Source organism: Hypanus sabinus, unplaced genomic scaffold (genome assembly GCF_030144855.1).
Source record: "Hypanus sabinus isolate sHypSab1 unplaced genomic scaffold, sHypSab1.hap1 scaffold_628, whole genome shotgun sequence".
NCBI classification, from domain to species: Eukaryota; Metazoa; Chordata; class Chondrichthyes; order Myliobatiformes; family Dasyatidae; genus Hypanus; species Hypanus sabinus.
In genome coordinates, this window is record NW_026781484.1 from 62,289 (window position 1) to 78,052 (window position 15,764).

At 46.2% G+C, this 15,764-nt stretch overlaps 1 protein-coding gene across 5 annotated transcripts in view; it reads right to left on the reverse strand.

Moving 5' to 3' along the window:
• Positions 1–15,764, reverse strand: part of LOC132389694 (NACHT, LRR and PYD domains-containing protein 3-like) — a 53,374-nt gene that overhangs the window by 28,570 nt on the left and 9,040 nt on the right. Inside the window, exons 2-4 of one of the 5 annotated variants that reach the window (XM_059962254.1) lie at positions 4,100–4,392; positions 2,932–2,991; positions 2,536–2,786 (exon numbers count right to left, since the gene is read on the reverse strand). The gene's annotated coding sequence lies outside the window, so the exon portion shown is untranslated. Of the gene's footprint in view, positions 1–2,495; positions 2,787–2,931; positions 2,992–4,099; positions 4,393–15,764 lie in introns of all 5 variants that reach the window. The other 4 variants (XM_059962251.1, XM_059962252.1, XM_059962253.1 and 1 more) reach the window with 4 other exon arrangements.

Consider the following 15,764-nt stretch of genomic DNA (forward strand, 5'->3'; position numbering starts at 1 on the left):
AGGGGGGGGGGAGAAGAGAGAGGAAGAGAGGAAGAGAGAGAGAGAGAGGGAGAAAGAGAGAGAGGGAGAGAGAGAGAGAGAGAGAGAGAGAGAGAGGGAGAGGGAGGGAGAGAGAGGGAGAGAGAGGGAGAGAGAGGGAGAGAGGGAGAGAGAGGGAGAGAGAGGGAGAGAGAGGGAGAGAGAGGGAGAGGGAGAGAGGGAGAGAGGGAGGGGGGGAGGGGGAGGGGGAGGGGGAGGGAGAGGGAGAGGGAGAGGGAGAGGGAGAGGGAGAGAGAGAGAGAGAGAGGGAGCGAGAGAGAGAGAGGGAGAGGGAGAGAGAGGGAGAGAGAGGGAGAGAGAGGGAGAGAGAGGGAGAGAGAGGGAGAGAGAGGGAGAGAGAGGGAGAGGGAGAGAGGGAGAGAGGGAGGGGGAGGGGGAGGGGGAGGGGGAGGGGGAGGGGGAGGGAGAGGGAGAGGGAGAGGGAGAGGGAGAGGGAGAGGGAGAGGGAGAGGGAGAGGGAGAGGGAGAGGGAGAGGGAGAGGGAGAGGGAGAGGGAGAGGGAGAGAGAGAGAGAGAGAGAGAGAGAGGGAGCGAGAGAGAGAGAGAGAGAGAGAGAGAGAGAGAGAGAGAGAGAGGGAGGGGAGGGGGAGAGGGGGAGAGAAAGGGAGAGAGAGTCTTCAACTGCTTTCACTTCCTTGCAGAACAGGAACTAGTTTGTCGACGTCCCTGTCAAGACGTCGCAGGATACTTTATTTCTCATCAAATATCCCACTGATTTTACCAAACTACTACGGATATAATCAACAACACACACAAAATGCTGGTGGAACACAGCAGGCCAGGAAACATCTATAGGGAATGCACTGTCGACGTTTTGGACCGAGACCCTTCGTCAGGACTAATCGAAAGGAAAGATAGTAAGACATTTGAAAGTAGTGGGGGGGGGAGTGGGAAATGCAAAATGATAGGAATAGACCGGAGGGGGTGGGATGAAGCTAAGAGCTGGAAAGGTGATTGGCAAAAGTGATACAGAGCTGGAGAAGGGAAAGGGTCATGGGACGGGAGGCCTCCGGAGAAAGAAAGGAGAGGGGGAACACCAGAGGGAGATGGAGAACAGGAAGACAACTAAATATGTCAGGGATGGGGTAAGAAGGGGAGGAGGGGCATTAACGGAAGTTAGAGAAGTCAGTGTTCATGCCATCAGGTTGGAGGCTACACAGCCGGTATATAAGGTGTTGTTCCTCCAACCTGAGTTTGGATTCATTTTGACAATAGAGGAGGCCATGGATAGATATATCAAAATGGGAATGAGATGTGGAATTACAATGTCTGGCCACTGGGAGATGCTGCTTTTTCTGGCGGACCGAGCGTAGGTGTTCCACGAAACGGTCTCCCAGTCTGTGTCGGGTCTCACCAATATATAAAAGGCCACACCGGGAGCACCGGACGCAGTATACCACACCAGCCGACTCACAGGTGAAGTGTCGCCTCACCCGGCGGGACTGTCTGGGGCCCTGAATGGTGGTGCGGGAGGAAGTGTAAGGGCAGGTGTAGCACTTGTTCCGTTTACAAGGATAAGTGCCAGGAGGAAGATCGGTGGGAAGGGATGGGGGAACGAATGGACAAGGGAGTCGTATAGGGAGCGATCCCTGTGAAAAGCAGAAAGAGTGGGGGAGGGAAAAATGTGTTTGGTAGTGGGATCCCGTTGGAGGTGGCGGAAGTTACGGAGAATTATATGTTGGACCTGGAGGCTGGTGGGGTGGTAGATAAGGACAAGGGGAACCCTATCCCAAGTGGGGTGGCGGGTGGATGGGCAGATGTGTGGGAAATGGGAGAGATGCATTTGAGAGCAGAGTTGATGGTGGACGAAGGAAAGCCCCTTTGCTTAAAAAAGGAAGACTTCTCCTTTGTCCTGGAAAGAAAAGCCTCATCCTGACAGCAGATGCAGCGGAGATGGAGGAATTGTGAGAAGGGGATAGCCTTTTTGCAAGAGACAGAGGGGAAAGAGGAATAGTCCAGGTAGCTGTGAGAGACTGCAGGTTTATAGTAGATATCAGTAGATAGGCCGTCTCCAGAGATGGAGACAGAAAGATCAAGAAAGGGGAGGGAGGTATCGGAAATGGACCAGGTAAATTTGAGGGCAGGGTGAAAGACGGAATATAATCAAGTACGTTGTTATTTAAGAATAACTGCAATGTATATACCACCCTGTAAACTTAGGACATGTCGAATTCTTCTCAATTACTGAAAAAAGCCAAGATCACAGACGTTTCCTCACAGGACAACTCAGGCTGTGCAGATGTCTCTCTGTTAAACCTTCTTTTGATTTCCCACCTGCCCACACACTTTTAACAGAAGGGAACCAAGACTGCAGGCAGTGATCCACAACAGATCTCACCAACCGACTCTATAATTGAACCATCACATCTTTATACCCCTCCCCGACGCCCCCTCCCCGCTATAAACTGCAGTGGGAGTAATTCTCATAATTTTGCCCTCTCCCAGCAGCTACCTACCGAAATGTCGTAAAGGGTAGACAAATACTGTCGATCCCACCTGCGAAGGAATAAGCAAAGCGAATCCTCAGTTCCTCGGTTGGGGATCGGTAAAGCCCCGAGTGTGGACGGATCGGCTTCCCGTTACTGCAAGCAGTAGCCCGGGAACAGTTCCCAGATGCGGGAAGCTCGCACCTCCCGAGCCTTTGCTGATGATTCGGAGCTGGGTTGAAAGTGCGACGTTTCCAATAACACCTCCAACTACACCGGTTTCCCCCGGGACATGCACAGGAAGTCGATGCAGGCAATTAGCTGAAGGGAATTATTAATTCTTTCAAAAGCGATTCACTACAGTTATAATATCAATCAACACAATACATTATCAATCCCATTCGTGTTCATAAAAATGTCTAAATATCTTTGCAATGTTTATATTTCAGTATATAGAGCTTCTTACCGTGTACAGCGGCTCCAGGTTCTGTTACCACCCCGTCCCAGTGAGGCTGTGTTACGGGTTCTGTAAGTAATGAACACACCCTGGTTAATGTTCAGTCAGCTCCTGGTGATAATCATTAACTAAACCCACAGCTTTACCAGCGGTTCTCTCCGTGTCCTGTTCTTTGGTACAATGTACGTTCTGTCTCCAAACAAACATCACCATGGAGATGAAATGTGATCTCAGTGATTTTGAGAGTGGAATGTTTGTCGGTGCCAGAGGGAGCAGTTTTATAGACAATAGGCAATAGGTTCAGGAGTAGGCCATTTGGCCCTTCGAGCCAGCACCACCATTCAATGTGATCGTGGTTGATCTTCCACAGTCCTTGCCCTCTTGCCCTCGTTCTTGCCCTCTCCCCATATCCCTTGACTCCGCTATCTTTAAGAGCTCTATCTAACTCTTTCTTGAAAGCATCCAGAGAATTGGCCTCCCCTGCTTTCTGAGGCAGAGCATTCCATTGATCCACAACTCTCTGTGTGAAAAAGTTTTTCCTCAACTCTGTTCAAAATGTCCTACCCCTTATTCTTAAACTGTGGCCTCTGGTTCTGCACTCCCCCAACATTGGGAACATTTTTCCTGTGTCTAGCATGTCCAATCCCTTAATAATCTTATATGTTTCAATCAAATCCCCCTCATCCTTCTAAATTCCAGTGTTCCGGTGAAGACACTGTCATTCAAGTGTGAAGAAAGTTTAACTATTTGTGGTGCAGAGAAGAGTGATAGAACCAATGACGCAATGTAAAATCCATTAGCTGGGATCTCGAAGGCCGACTGTTCTTTTCTCCATTGACGCTGCCTGGCCTGTAGAGTCCCTCCAGCATTTTGTGTGTGTTGCTTGGAGTTCCAGCATCTGCTGATTTATCTTTTTTCAGAGAGATCGGTGACGGGTCACTGCCCCGTTGGATATTTCATATGTCTTTCTGCTCACACTCAGTAGAAATCAGCCAGGAGAGTATTTCTGTTTGACGGCAAAGACCTCGTTTCTCTTAATCCATTTGGACAGTAATTGACCCGTTAACATGAACATGTCAGAACTCCCTTCTCCCACTAAATTCACTCCCGATCCCGACCAAAGCTGAGTCTCACTGTAAACGCTGAATAGTTGTACAGAATCACAGACAACACTTACCTCTGATGTTGTAACCGGCCGGCGTTCAGTGTGGTCCCGGGAAATCACAGTCTGACTTCCCGGTGACCAACAATGGTCCTGCACCGATGTTCTCACTCTGTACAGAGAGTTGAGTCTGAGCTGCTGCTCCCGAGGCCGCTGGGCTGTGATGTGTCCGCCGCTCATTACAGATGGACAGGGCCGGGTGAGCCGGGGTAGAGCGGGATTACAGCAGTCCGGCTCACACTAACTCTCACTGGCTCAGGACGGGTCTGACAGCGTGAAGAGGCGGGAGTGGGGTCAATGTAGCAACCCTAAAGAGGAAAACAAACAGGCTGCATTAACCTTACTGACCAGATTTCCTTGTGGATCTCTCCTTTTTCTTTCATCGCAACCAGGGGGCGGAGTTTCTCTGTTGAACTCAGCGAGTCCCAGGCTGCGGATTTGATCCAGCCCGGGTTCTGGGAGGGTATGAACTCTACCCTCTGTGTAAGAAAGACTGCCTGACATGGATAGAGTTTCAGCTCAAACATTCCTCACCTATTCAGGTCCAGGGAGCTGTATTTCTGCTGAATTTAAACCAAACACGTTTGACTATATATTTCCACTAACTGGAAAAAAACTGGGAGAGATGATTGCATTTCCATCTGGACAACTATCGTCACAAGAACCCTCCTCGCCCATGGTTTCATTCCACAGCCCGCTGGAAATACTTGTTGAATTTACTTCTCTTAAAAGTCATTTATTCCAAATGGCCAGAGGTTTTACCGAGGGAGGGAGTGACGCACTCACTGAAATCGTTACATACGTTAAAATGGTTGACAGGGAGGGAAGGACGCACTGATTGAAATGAGCATGGGGGAGGGGGGAGCTGTTTGTCGATCAAAAATGGGAGCCTCTCTCCCTTCTATCCCCTGACCGAACCCTCACTATCCTCATCCCTCAACCCCATCAATACCCCTCATGATTTTGTAGACCTCCATCAAATCTCCCCCAAATCTTCTGCATTCCAAGGAACAAAGTCGTAATCCTTTATAACTTAGGTCCTGCAATCGCAGCAAAATCCTTGGAAATTTTCGTTGCAATCTATCAACCTTATTTACATCTTTCCTGTGGGTAGGTTACGTAAACTGCAAACATACTCCAAATTAGGCCTCATAACTGTCTTATATCATGCAGTCTCCTGTACTGAATACTTTAATTTATGAAGGGCAATGTGCCAAAGATTTCTTCACTACCTTATCTAGGTGTGCTGCCACTTTCAATGAATTGTGGACTCGAATTCCCTGATGCCCTTGTCCTACTGCATTCCTCAGTGCCGAACTCTTCACTGTGTTCTGGTTGATCCTACTGAAGTGTGACAGCTCACAAGCCTGCATTAAACTCCATCTGCCATTATCAGACATTTTTACACCTGATGTAGATCCCGCTGCAAGCTCCGATAGTCTTCCTCGCTGTCAAATACACCCCAAACCTTGGTGTCATCCACAAATTTGCTGACCCGGATAATCTAATTATCATCGAGATCATTGAGAAAGTTGACAAACAACAACGGATATCAGCACCGATCCCTGTGGAAATCCACAAGTCACGGGTCTCCAGTCAGAGAGGCAACCATCTTCTACCACTATCTGCCTTCGTCCTCTATGCTAATGTCTACTCCCATTTACTAACCCAACTTAAGTGCTAAGAGAATGAAATTTATTGGTCAACACCCTATGGGGGACCTTGTCAAATGCCTTGCTAAAGTCCATGTAGACAATATCTAGTGCCTTGCCTTCATCAGCTTTCCTGGTAACATTCCTTGTAACCTCTTCGAAAAACTCAATAGATTGTCTAGAACACCCAAAGTCATGTTGGATGTCCCTAATCAGTCCTATTTATTTAAATTCTCCTATATCTGGTCCTTCCAAATGTCTTCACACGACTGATGTCAAGTGCACCGGCCGATAATTTCCTGGTTTAATTTTGGAGCATTTTTTCAGCAGTGGATCAAAATTAGCTATCCTCCAATCCTCTGTTAGCTCTCGTCTTTGAGCATAATTTAAACATAACAGTTACATCCTTGCAATGTCTGCACCCGCCTGCATCGGGGTCCAAAGACTGAACTTCTCAGTCACTGGGGATTTATACACTCAAAGTTGCCCAACTTGCCCAAAACACTGACTCATCCATAATTTGTATAACATCCATGGCCTCACTTCTCCAGATTATTTTCATGAGTGAACACAGAAGCAAAAATCCACTGAAGAACTCCTCTATCTGTTTTGGCTCCATGTGCACATTGGCATTCTGATAATCCGGACAATCAATTGTGTCCCCTGAAATCCTCTTGCTTTTAAAATATCTGTATAATCCCTCACCTTGTCTGTTAGGACAACCTTATGCCACCCTATAGCCTTCCCGTTTTCTTTCCTCAATCTTATCTTGCAATTTCTCAACTCCATAAGTACCTCAATTTTTTCCTACCTGCCTGCACCGGTTATGCATCTATTTTTTTCTCTAAGCACAAAGTACACTGCTGATGCTGTGGTCATATCAAGACATTCAAAAAAGCTGGATGAACTCAGCAGGTCAAGCAGCATCCGTTGAAAGGAGCAGTCAACGTTTGGGGTCAAGACCCTTCATCAGGACTAATGAAGGAGGGGGCAGGGGCCCTATTAAGAAGGTGGGGGAGGGAAGGCAGGGAGGGGTTAGGCAAGAGAGGTGAAGAAGTAATCTAATGGGAAAGCACTATGGGTAGTAGAAGAAGGCAGGGTCATGAGAGATGATAGGCAGCTAGAAGAGGAGACAGAGTGAAGGCGGGATGCGGGAAGGGAGAGGGAGGGGGGAATTACAGGAAGTTGGAGAATTTGATCTTTCCTCTGATTGGTTTTCCACCCTCCCCTCACCTTCTTTATAGGGCCCCTGCCCCCTCCTTCTTCAGTCCTGATGGAGGGTCTTGGCCCGAAATATTGACTGTTCCTTTCAACCAATGCTGCCCGACCTGCTGAGTTCATCCAGCTTTTTTGTACGTATTTCTTTTTCTTTAACAGGGCCTCAATACCACCTCGTAGAGCGATTGTTCTCCATACTTCCTTTGAATCTGATGGCATTGTGATCACCAGATGCAAACAGTTTCCCTACACAGACTTCTGTTACGTCTGTCCTGTCTCAGTCCCTAATGGGAGATCAAATATTACACTTGAGTCTTTGGGACTTCAATGTACTGATTAATGAAACTTCTGTGAGACATTTGTCAACTACATGAGTACATCTACAGTATGAGAGTTCCAGTCTGTATGTGGAAGGTTAAAATCAAATTATAACAAATTATGTTTCTTGCAATATTCTCGGACGTCTACTAATTTGTTCCTCTAAATCCCGCAGACTCTTGGACTGTCTATAAGACAGACCCAATAACATGTTCAAACAAATTTTATTTCTCCGATCTACCCATAAAGCCTCACTGGATGAGTTCTCCCATCTGCCCTTACTGCACAGTGCCGTGAGTTTCCCTGAGTAATAAAACCACCCCTACCCCTTTAATCCCTCATGCTCTGTCCTGTCTAAAGCAACAGAACCCCAGAATATTGAGCTGCCAGTTCTCTGCAAGCCCGTCTCAATAATGGTGACAATATCATAATGCCATGTGTTGATCCATGACTGAAGCTCATCTGTCTTTCCTTCAATACATCGTGGGAATTTTTTTTGTGTTTCCATCGATTTACAGAGAGTGAGGAAGTGGTGGGTGCTGTCGTCACACAGATTTACAAGGGATTTCAGCCACCCTAGGAAAACAGAAGTTGTATTCTGTGAATGCTTCAGAAATGGGGTCATTTTGGCTGCAGTTGCAAGTTTTCACATCCCTTAAAAGGCTAACAATTATACCAGTGCCCAAGAAGAGCAGTGTGAGTTGCATTAATGACTATCGTCCATAGCAATAACAGTTACTGTGATGAAATGATTGAGGGGTTTGCGATGGCTAGAATTAGCTCTTCTCTCAGCAAGGACCTGGGCCCACTGTAATTTCCCTGTATCCACAATAGGTCACAATGCAATCTCCTCGGCTCCTCATGCGGCTTTGGATTACCTTGACAATACAAATACTTACATCAGATTGCTGTTTCTCAACCAGAGCTCAGTATGTAAAGCATACTGTTATTCCTACAGTTCTGATCAAAAGTCTCGAACCGCTGGGCCTTTCTACCTCCCTCTGCAACCGGATCCTCAATTTCCTCAACAGAAAACCACAATCTGTGGGGTTTGGATATAACGCCTGCACATAGCCATCGATACCGGTGCACCTCAAGGATATGTGCTTTGCCCACTGCTGTACTTTCTCTGCACCCATGGCTGTGCGGTATGGCACAGCTCAACTGCCAGTGACAAATTTGCTGTTGTTGGATTGAAATACTCTCAGCAATGTTGTCAGTTCAGTCAGCTCCATCATGGGTAGCAGCCTCCGTAGCATCCAAGATATCGTCATGGAGCGATGCCTCAAAATGGCGGCATCAATCATTAGGGATCTGCTTCACCAAGGAGATGCCCTCTTCTCATTTGTATCACCAGGAAGGTGGTACAGGATATTGAGGGCACACACTCAACTAGTCAGGAACCGCTTCTTTCCCTCTGCCATCCTACTTCTGAATTGACATGGAACCGATGAACCTACTTCACTGAATTCATTTTTGCAATACTTATTTAATTTACCTTTTAGTAACAGATACTTGTTGTAATACAGTTCTGTTTTCTATTATTAGAAGCTGTGTTGGCTAAACAGCTTTTCTCAAGCTTGCTTTGGAATCATAACCCCTAATACTATCCCCTGACCTAACCCTTACTATCCTCATCCCTCTACCCCATCTACCCTATCCATACCTCTCATGATTTTGTGGACCTCCATTAAATCTCCCCAAAATCTTCTGCGTTCCAAGGAACAAAGACGTAACATATCTAATCTTCCCTTATAACTCAGGTCCCCCAATCGCAGCAACATCCTTGTAAATTTTCCTTGTACTCTGTCAACCTTATTTACATCTTCCCTGTGGGTAGGTGACGTAAACTGCAAACATACTACAAATTAGGTCTCATAACTGTCTTATATCATGCAGTCTCCTGTACTGAATACTTTAATTTATGAAGGCCAATGTGCCAAAGATTTCTTTTCTACCTTATCTAGGAGTGCTGCCACTTTCAATGAATTGTGGACTCGTATTCCCGGAGGCCTTTGTCCTACCGCACCCCTCAGTGCCGAACCCTTCATTGTGTAACACCCATCCTGGTTGATCCTACTGAAGTGTAAGTGCTCACAAGCCTGCATGAAACTCCATCTGCCATTATCAGACATTTTTACACCTGGCGCAGATCCCGCTGCAAGCTCCAATAGACTTCTTCGCTGTCAAATACACCCCAAACCTTGGTGTCATCTGCAAATTTGCTGATCCGGATAATCTAACTGTCATCAAAATCATTGATATAGATTATAAACAACAACGGTTATCAGCACCGATCCCTGTGGAAATCCACAAGTCACGGGTCTCCAGTCAGAGAGGCAACCATCTGCTACCACTATCTGCCTTCCTCCTCTATGCTAATGTCTACTCCCATTTACTAACCCAACTTGAATGCCAAGAGAATGAAATTTATTGTTCAACACCCTATGCGGGACCTTGCCAAATGCCTTGCTAAAGTCCATGTAGACAATATCTAGAGCCTTGCCTTCATCAACTTTCCTGGTAACATTCATTGTAACCTCTTTGAAAAACTCAATAGATTGTCTAGAACACACAAAGTCATGTTGGATGTCCTTAATCTGTCCTGTTTATTTAAATACTCCTATATCCAGTCCTTCCAATGTCTTCACACGACTGATGTCAAGTGCACCGGCCGATAATTTCCTGGTTTAATTTCAGAGCCTTTTTAAAACAGTGGATCAAAATTAGCTATCCTCCAATCCTCCAGTAGCTCTGTCTTTGAGCGTAATTTAAACATATCAACTACATCCTTGCAATTTCTGCATTCACCTCCATTGGGGTCCAAGGGCTGAACTTCTCAGTCGCTGGGGGCTTATATACTCAAATTTGCACAAAACTCTTACTCATCCATAATTTGTATAACATCCATGGCCTCACTTCTCCTTTGCCTCACTTCAATAGATTCCTTTCCTGAGTGAACAGAGAAGCAAAAATCCACTCTGTCTGTTTTGGCTCCATGCATACATTGGCATTCTGATAATCCAGACAATCAATTGTGTCCCCTGAAATCCTTTTGCTTTTAACATATCGGTACAATCCCTCACCTTGTCTGCTGGGACAACCTTATGCCACCCTATAGCCTTCCTGGTTTTTTTCCTCAATCTTATCTTGCATTTCCTCGACTCCATAAGTACCTCATTTTTTTCCTACTTGCCTACAACTGTTATGCGTCTGTTTTTTTTCTATACCACGGCCTCAATACCACGGAGCAGAGCCATCGTTCTCCACACTTCCTTTGAATCTGATGGCATTGTGATCACCAGATGCAAACAGTTTCCCTACACAGACTTCTGTTACGTCTGTCCTGTCTCAGTCCCTAATGGGAGATCAAATATCACACTTGAGTCTTTGGGACATCAATGTACTGATTAATGAAACTTCTGTGAGACATTTGTCAACTACATGAGTACATCTACAGTATGAGAGTTCCAGTCTGTATGTGGAAGGTTAAAATCAAATTATAACAAATTATGTTTCTTGCAATATTCTCGGACGTCTACTAATTTGTTCCTCTAAATCCCGCAGACTCTTGGACTGTCTATAAGACAGACCCAATAACATGTTCAAACAAATTTTATTTCTCCGATCTACCCATAAAGCCTCACTAGATGAGTTCTCCCATCTGCCCTTACTGCACACTGCCGTGACAGTTTCCCTGAGTAGTGAAAACACCCCTACCCCATTAATCCCTCACGCTCTGTCCTGTCTAAAACAACAGAACTCCAGAATATTCAGCTGCCAGTCCTCTGCAAGCCCGTCGCAATAATGGTGACAATATCATAATGCCATGTGTTGATCCATGACCTAAGCTCATCTGCCTTTCCTTCAATACTTGTTGTATTGAAATATACACAACTCAGAACATTAGTCCTAACATGGTTAACCTTTGATTCCTGACTTTGTCTGAGGTCTTAACAACATCTGTTTGAGAAACGTGGATAGGTGCATGGATGGGAGGTGTGGAGGGCAGGTCAAAAGGTCACGTCGGATTAACAGTTCGACAGGGAGACCAGGACCCGTGCACAGTAAAACTCCCGGTGTGGGAAAGGGAGAAGAGGAATCATTCGCAGTAAAGCAGTCACTGTGGGGTATGGGGATTGGGACTGGAGGGCGATACGATCCAAAGACTGGGAATTGTTTGCAGTGAAATTCTCGTGTGGAATCGGAGATCGGGAAATGTGCGTGGTAAACACCCCTGCTGTGGAATATCAAGACCGGGAACAACAACCTCATGGTGGAGTTGTTCAGTGACTTGTGATCAGCCATGACGAACGTCCTTGCCATTGTGGATGAATAAATATTTTGTCCAATAATTCTGGCCTCCCTCAATCATCCTTGCCTCCTCACCAACGCCCTAAACCCTGCTCCCTTCTCTATCCCTCTCCCTCACTCTTCCCAACTAGCACCACAATATTCGCTATCCATCAACCTCACACTCCTTTCTCATCATCACCCCAGTCCTCACCCTCCTACCCCTCACCTTCATTCCTTCTGCCTCAATCCCATTTCCCTCACTGCTCTGCCACTGATGTCATTCTCACTCGCCCATCATTCTTCACCACCCAACTCAGTCTCTCTTCCTCCACTGTACATCCCACCCCTCCCTCCTCACCACCCTCTCTCCTTGCTAACCTACTTGCCCCTCTTGCTTACCCATTCCTCACTGCCTCCTGCACACCCCTCCTTCGACATCCCACTCACTCATCTCCTCCTCGACACTATTTATACTACCTTCCCCTCCTATTCTCCCTAACCCTATCTCCTACTCCCTGTCACTCCCTCACTCTCCCCACCATTTATCCTTCAGCGTTCTTGCTCCTCTCTTTCTCTGCCTCTTTTCCTTCACCCTCTCTCCTATTCCACTCCTCACTCTCTCTGCCTCCCATTAGCCTCTCACAATCCATCCATCCCTCTCACTCCCTTTCTCTGAGCCTCTCAGTCACTCTCCCCACACTTTCCCCCTCTTTATTCCTCCCTCTCTCTGCCCCTTCTTTCTCTCTCTGACCCTCTCCCCATCTGTCCCCCTCTCCTCTTTCTAGAACTCTCACCCTGCTTTTCCTCTCCCCACCTCACTCCCTTTGTCCCTCTCCCCCTTTCCTTCCCCATGTATCACTTTTACCCCTTTCTCTGACTCTCCCTCTCCCTCTCCTCACTCTTGCCCTCTCCCCTCATTCCCCATCTCTCACTCCCACTCTCTCTACTCCCTCTACTTCCCCCTCTCCACCTTCCACACACTCACCCTGCCCTTCCCCTGACCCTGCTCACCCCAACACTCCCCCCCTTACCCTCAGTCACTCACCCTGATATCAACAGCGATTAAAAGTTTGGTGGGTCCATACCCGAGGGTAATATACTTTAATTTAAATATTGTCACATTTGGGAATGGCATGAACTGGTTTATTTGAAGAAATCATGGAAAAAACACAAATGCAGATGATGAGAGTTGAGGTAAAAATAAAATTTTGTAAACTCACAGCAAACAGGGCAGCAAATGAAACTGGTAACGTTACGGATTCGAGACCCTAAGTCATGTTCTTTATGTCATGTTAAAGGCTTTATCACTACATTGCTGCAGAAATGGTTAAATACAATACGAAAGTGACTTTGTTCACACCCGAATAATTTTGGGTGAATTGTTGAACCGGTTCCATTTGATTGCAGCAGTTCTGAGGAAAGTTGCTGTGGCAGTTTACAATGACATCAAAACGCTGTGGGACTATTCTTGGGGAATTACTGTGTGAATCATTCAACCTTTGATATTTACCAAAAGTTCCTTAAAAGAAAGGACGGATGAAAAGACACGAGGACGTTAGACGGCCAGGAAGGTGATAGATTTGGTCAAGAAGGAAATGGAAACGTATGTAAAGCTTCAGAAGGTAGAATCAAACGAAACTCATGAGGAGGACAGAGAGACCAGAAAATAACTAAAAAAGGGAGTTACGGAAGGCAAGAGGGGTCATGAAAGATTCTTGGCAATTCGGATTAAGGTGAATCCAAAGGCATTCAATACAATCATCAAGAGCAGGAGGATGACTGGGAAGAGAACCCTAATGCGTTCTCTTCAGTAATCAGCTAGAATCACATCAGGCAGGCACCATCCCCAGCATTCACAAAACTGCATGTAATATTATATCGAAGAACACCTCACAGATAACTTCTTTGGAAAGGATCTCTAGTTTAGCAAATGACCTGAAACAGCACTGTGTCTATTTTCAAACACAAAAAGCAAAGCAACTTTGTCTCACAAAATGGAGGATGTAAATCAGTTCCACAAAATGGCAGTTTCCATCTCCAAGCACATGGCAGGAGCAAAGACAATTGATCTGGGTGACCCCACTGTCCTTGACCCATTCGACATTACCTTCCAGACTTTAAATCCACCGTCATTAACAGATTAACAACAATGAGTTAAACTGTCCACAATTACCACTGTCATTCTGTATTGATATAAAACTACAGTGCAGAGCGTGTCCAAGCATGTCTAGAAATCCAGAGTCAACTGCTGAGATATTTATCAAATGAACATTCTACAGGCAGGCAGCAACAGGGGCAGGAGTAAACAGTCCAGCTGCACCGACCTCATAACACAGCCAAATGGGTTTTCCCCCCACATAACCTCACCCCTGAGATAATGAATCTGATTACTGGGGTCCCATTCTGCGCCCTATACTGGGATACTGATGGCATTACTGGTGTCTGAGACCAAGCCCCACTTGGGTCTTTGCATAGCATGACGGTGCACCATTCTGCACCCCACCTTAGGACACTGATGGCATCAATAGAGATCCTTACTGAGACTAACCCTGGGGCATTGTGGGAAAATGTTTATGTTTCCATCAATTTTGGGAGAGTGAGGAAGTGGTGGGTGCTGTCATCACACAGATTTACAAGGGATTTCAGCCACCCCAGAAAAACAGGAGTTGTATTCTGTGAATGCTTCAGAGATGGGGTCATTTTGCTGCAGTTGAAAGTTTCCACATCCCTTAAAAGGCTAACAATTATACCAGTGCCCAAGCTCTTCTCTCAGCAAGGACCTGGGCCCACTGTAATTTGCCTGTATCCAAAATAGGTCACAATACAATCTCATTGGCTCCTCACACGGCTTTGGATTACCTTGACAATTCGAATACTTACATCAGAATGCTGTTTCCCAACCAGAGCTCAGCATCTAATGCAATTATCCCTACAGTTCTGATCAAAAGGTTCGAACCGCTGGGCCTTTCTACATCCCTTTGCAACTGGATCCTTGATTTCCTCACCGGAAAACCACAATTGGTGCTTATTGGATATAACGCCTGCACATCACCATCGACACGGCTATTGTTGGCAGATTTTCAGATGGCGAGGAGAAGGCAAACAGGAGCGAGATACATCACCTGGATGAGTGGTGTTGCAGCAACAAACTTGCACTCAACATGGGTAAGATCAACAAACTAACTGCAGACTTCTGAACGGGTAAGACGAGGGCACAGACACACACCAATCGTCATTGATCAGTCAGCAGTAGAAAGAGTGAGCAACTTCATGTTCCTGTGTGTCAGCATCTCTGAGGATCTCCACGGCCCAGCATACCGATGCAGTTACAAAGAATGCTTGGCAGCCATTATATTTCATTAGGAGTTTGACGAGATTTGGGACGTGACCGAAGACTTGCAGATTTCTACAGATGTACCGTAATAATAGTTCTAACTGGCTGCATATCGCTTGATATGATGGGGTTTGGGAAGTGGTGAAGCCACTGCACAGGATTGAAATACTCTCAGCAATGTTGTCAATTCAGTCAGCTCCATCATGGGCAGTAGCCTCCGTAGCATCCAGGACATCGTCTTGGAGCGATGCCTCAAAACGGTGGCATCAGTCATTAGGGATCTGCTTCACCAAGGAGATGCCCTCTTCTCATTGGTATCACCAGAAAGGTGGTACAGGAGATTGAGGGCACACACTCAACTAGTCAGGAACCGCTTCCTTCCCTCTGCCTTCTGATTTCTGAATTGACATGGAACCCACGAACCTACTTCACTGAATTCATTGTTACAATACTTATTGAACTTTCAGTAACAGATACTTCTTGTAATACAGTTTTTTCTCTACTATTATATATTGCATTGTACTGCTGCCACAAAGCCAACAACGTTCACGATGTATGCCTGTGATATGAGACATCCTCCTGATGACTCTACGGGGATTAATCCCGATTGGGCCTATCAGGCTGAAGATCCGCTTCACGTGTACTTCTCTGTTTCCCAATAACAAACTGTGCAGACAGACGGACAAGGATCACATCCTCATCCCTGGGACTCAATCACAGCCGTTGTGGGGCAGTAATGCCGCTGCTCCACTTGTCAGTGATGGGAAACCATCTTTCTCATTTCACTTTCCAAAGAGCCAGACTCTGAGCATTGCCGGTTTGGGGCTGTGTTCACAGGGATACTCGAGGCTTTTTGAGGCAG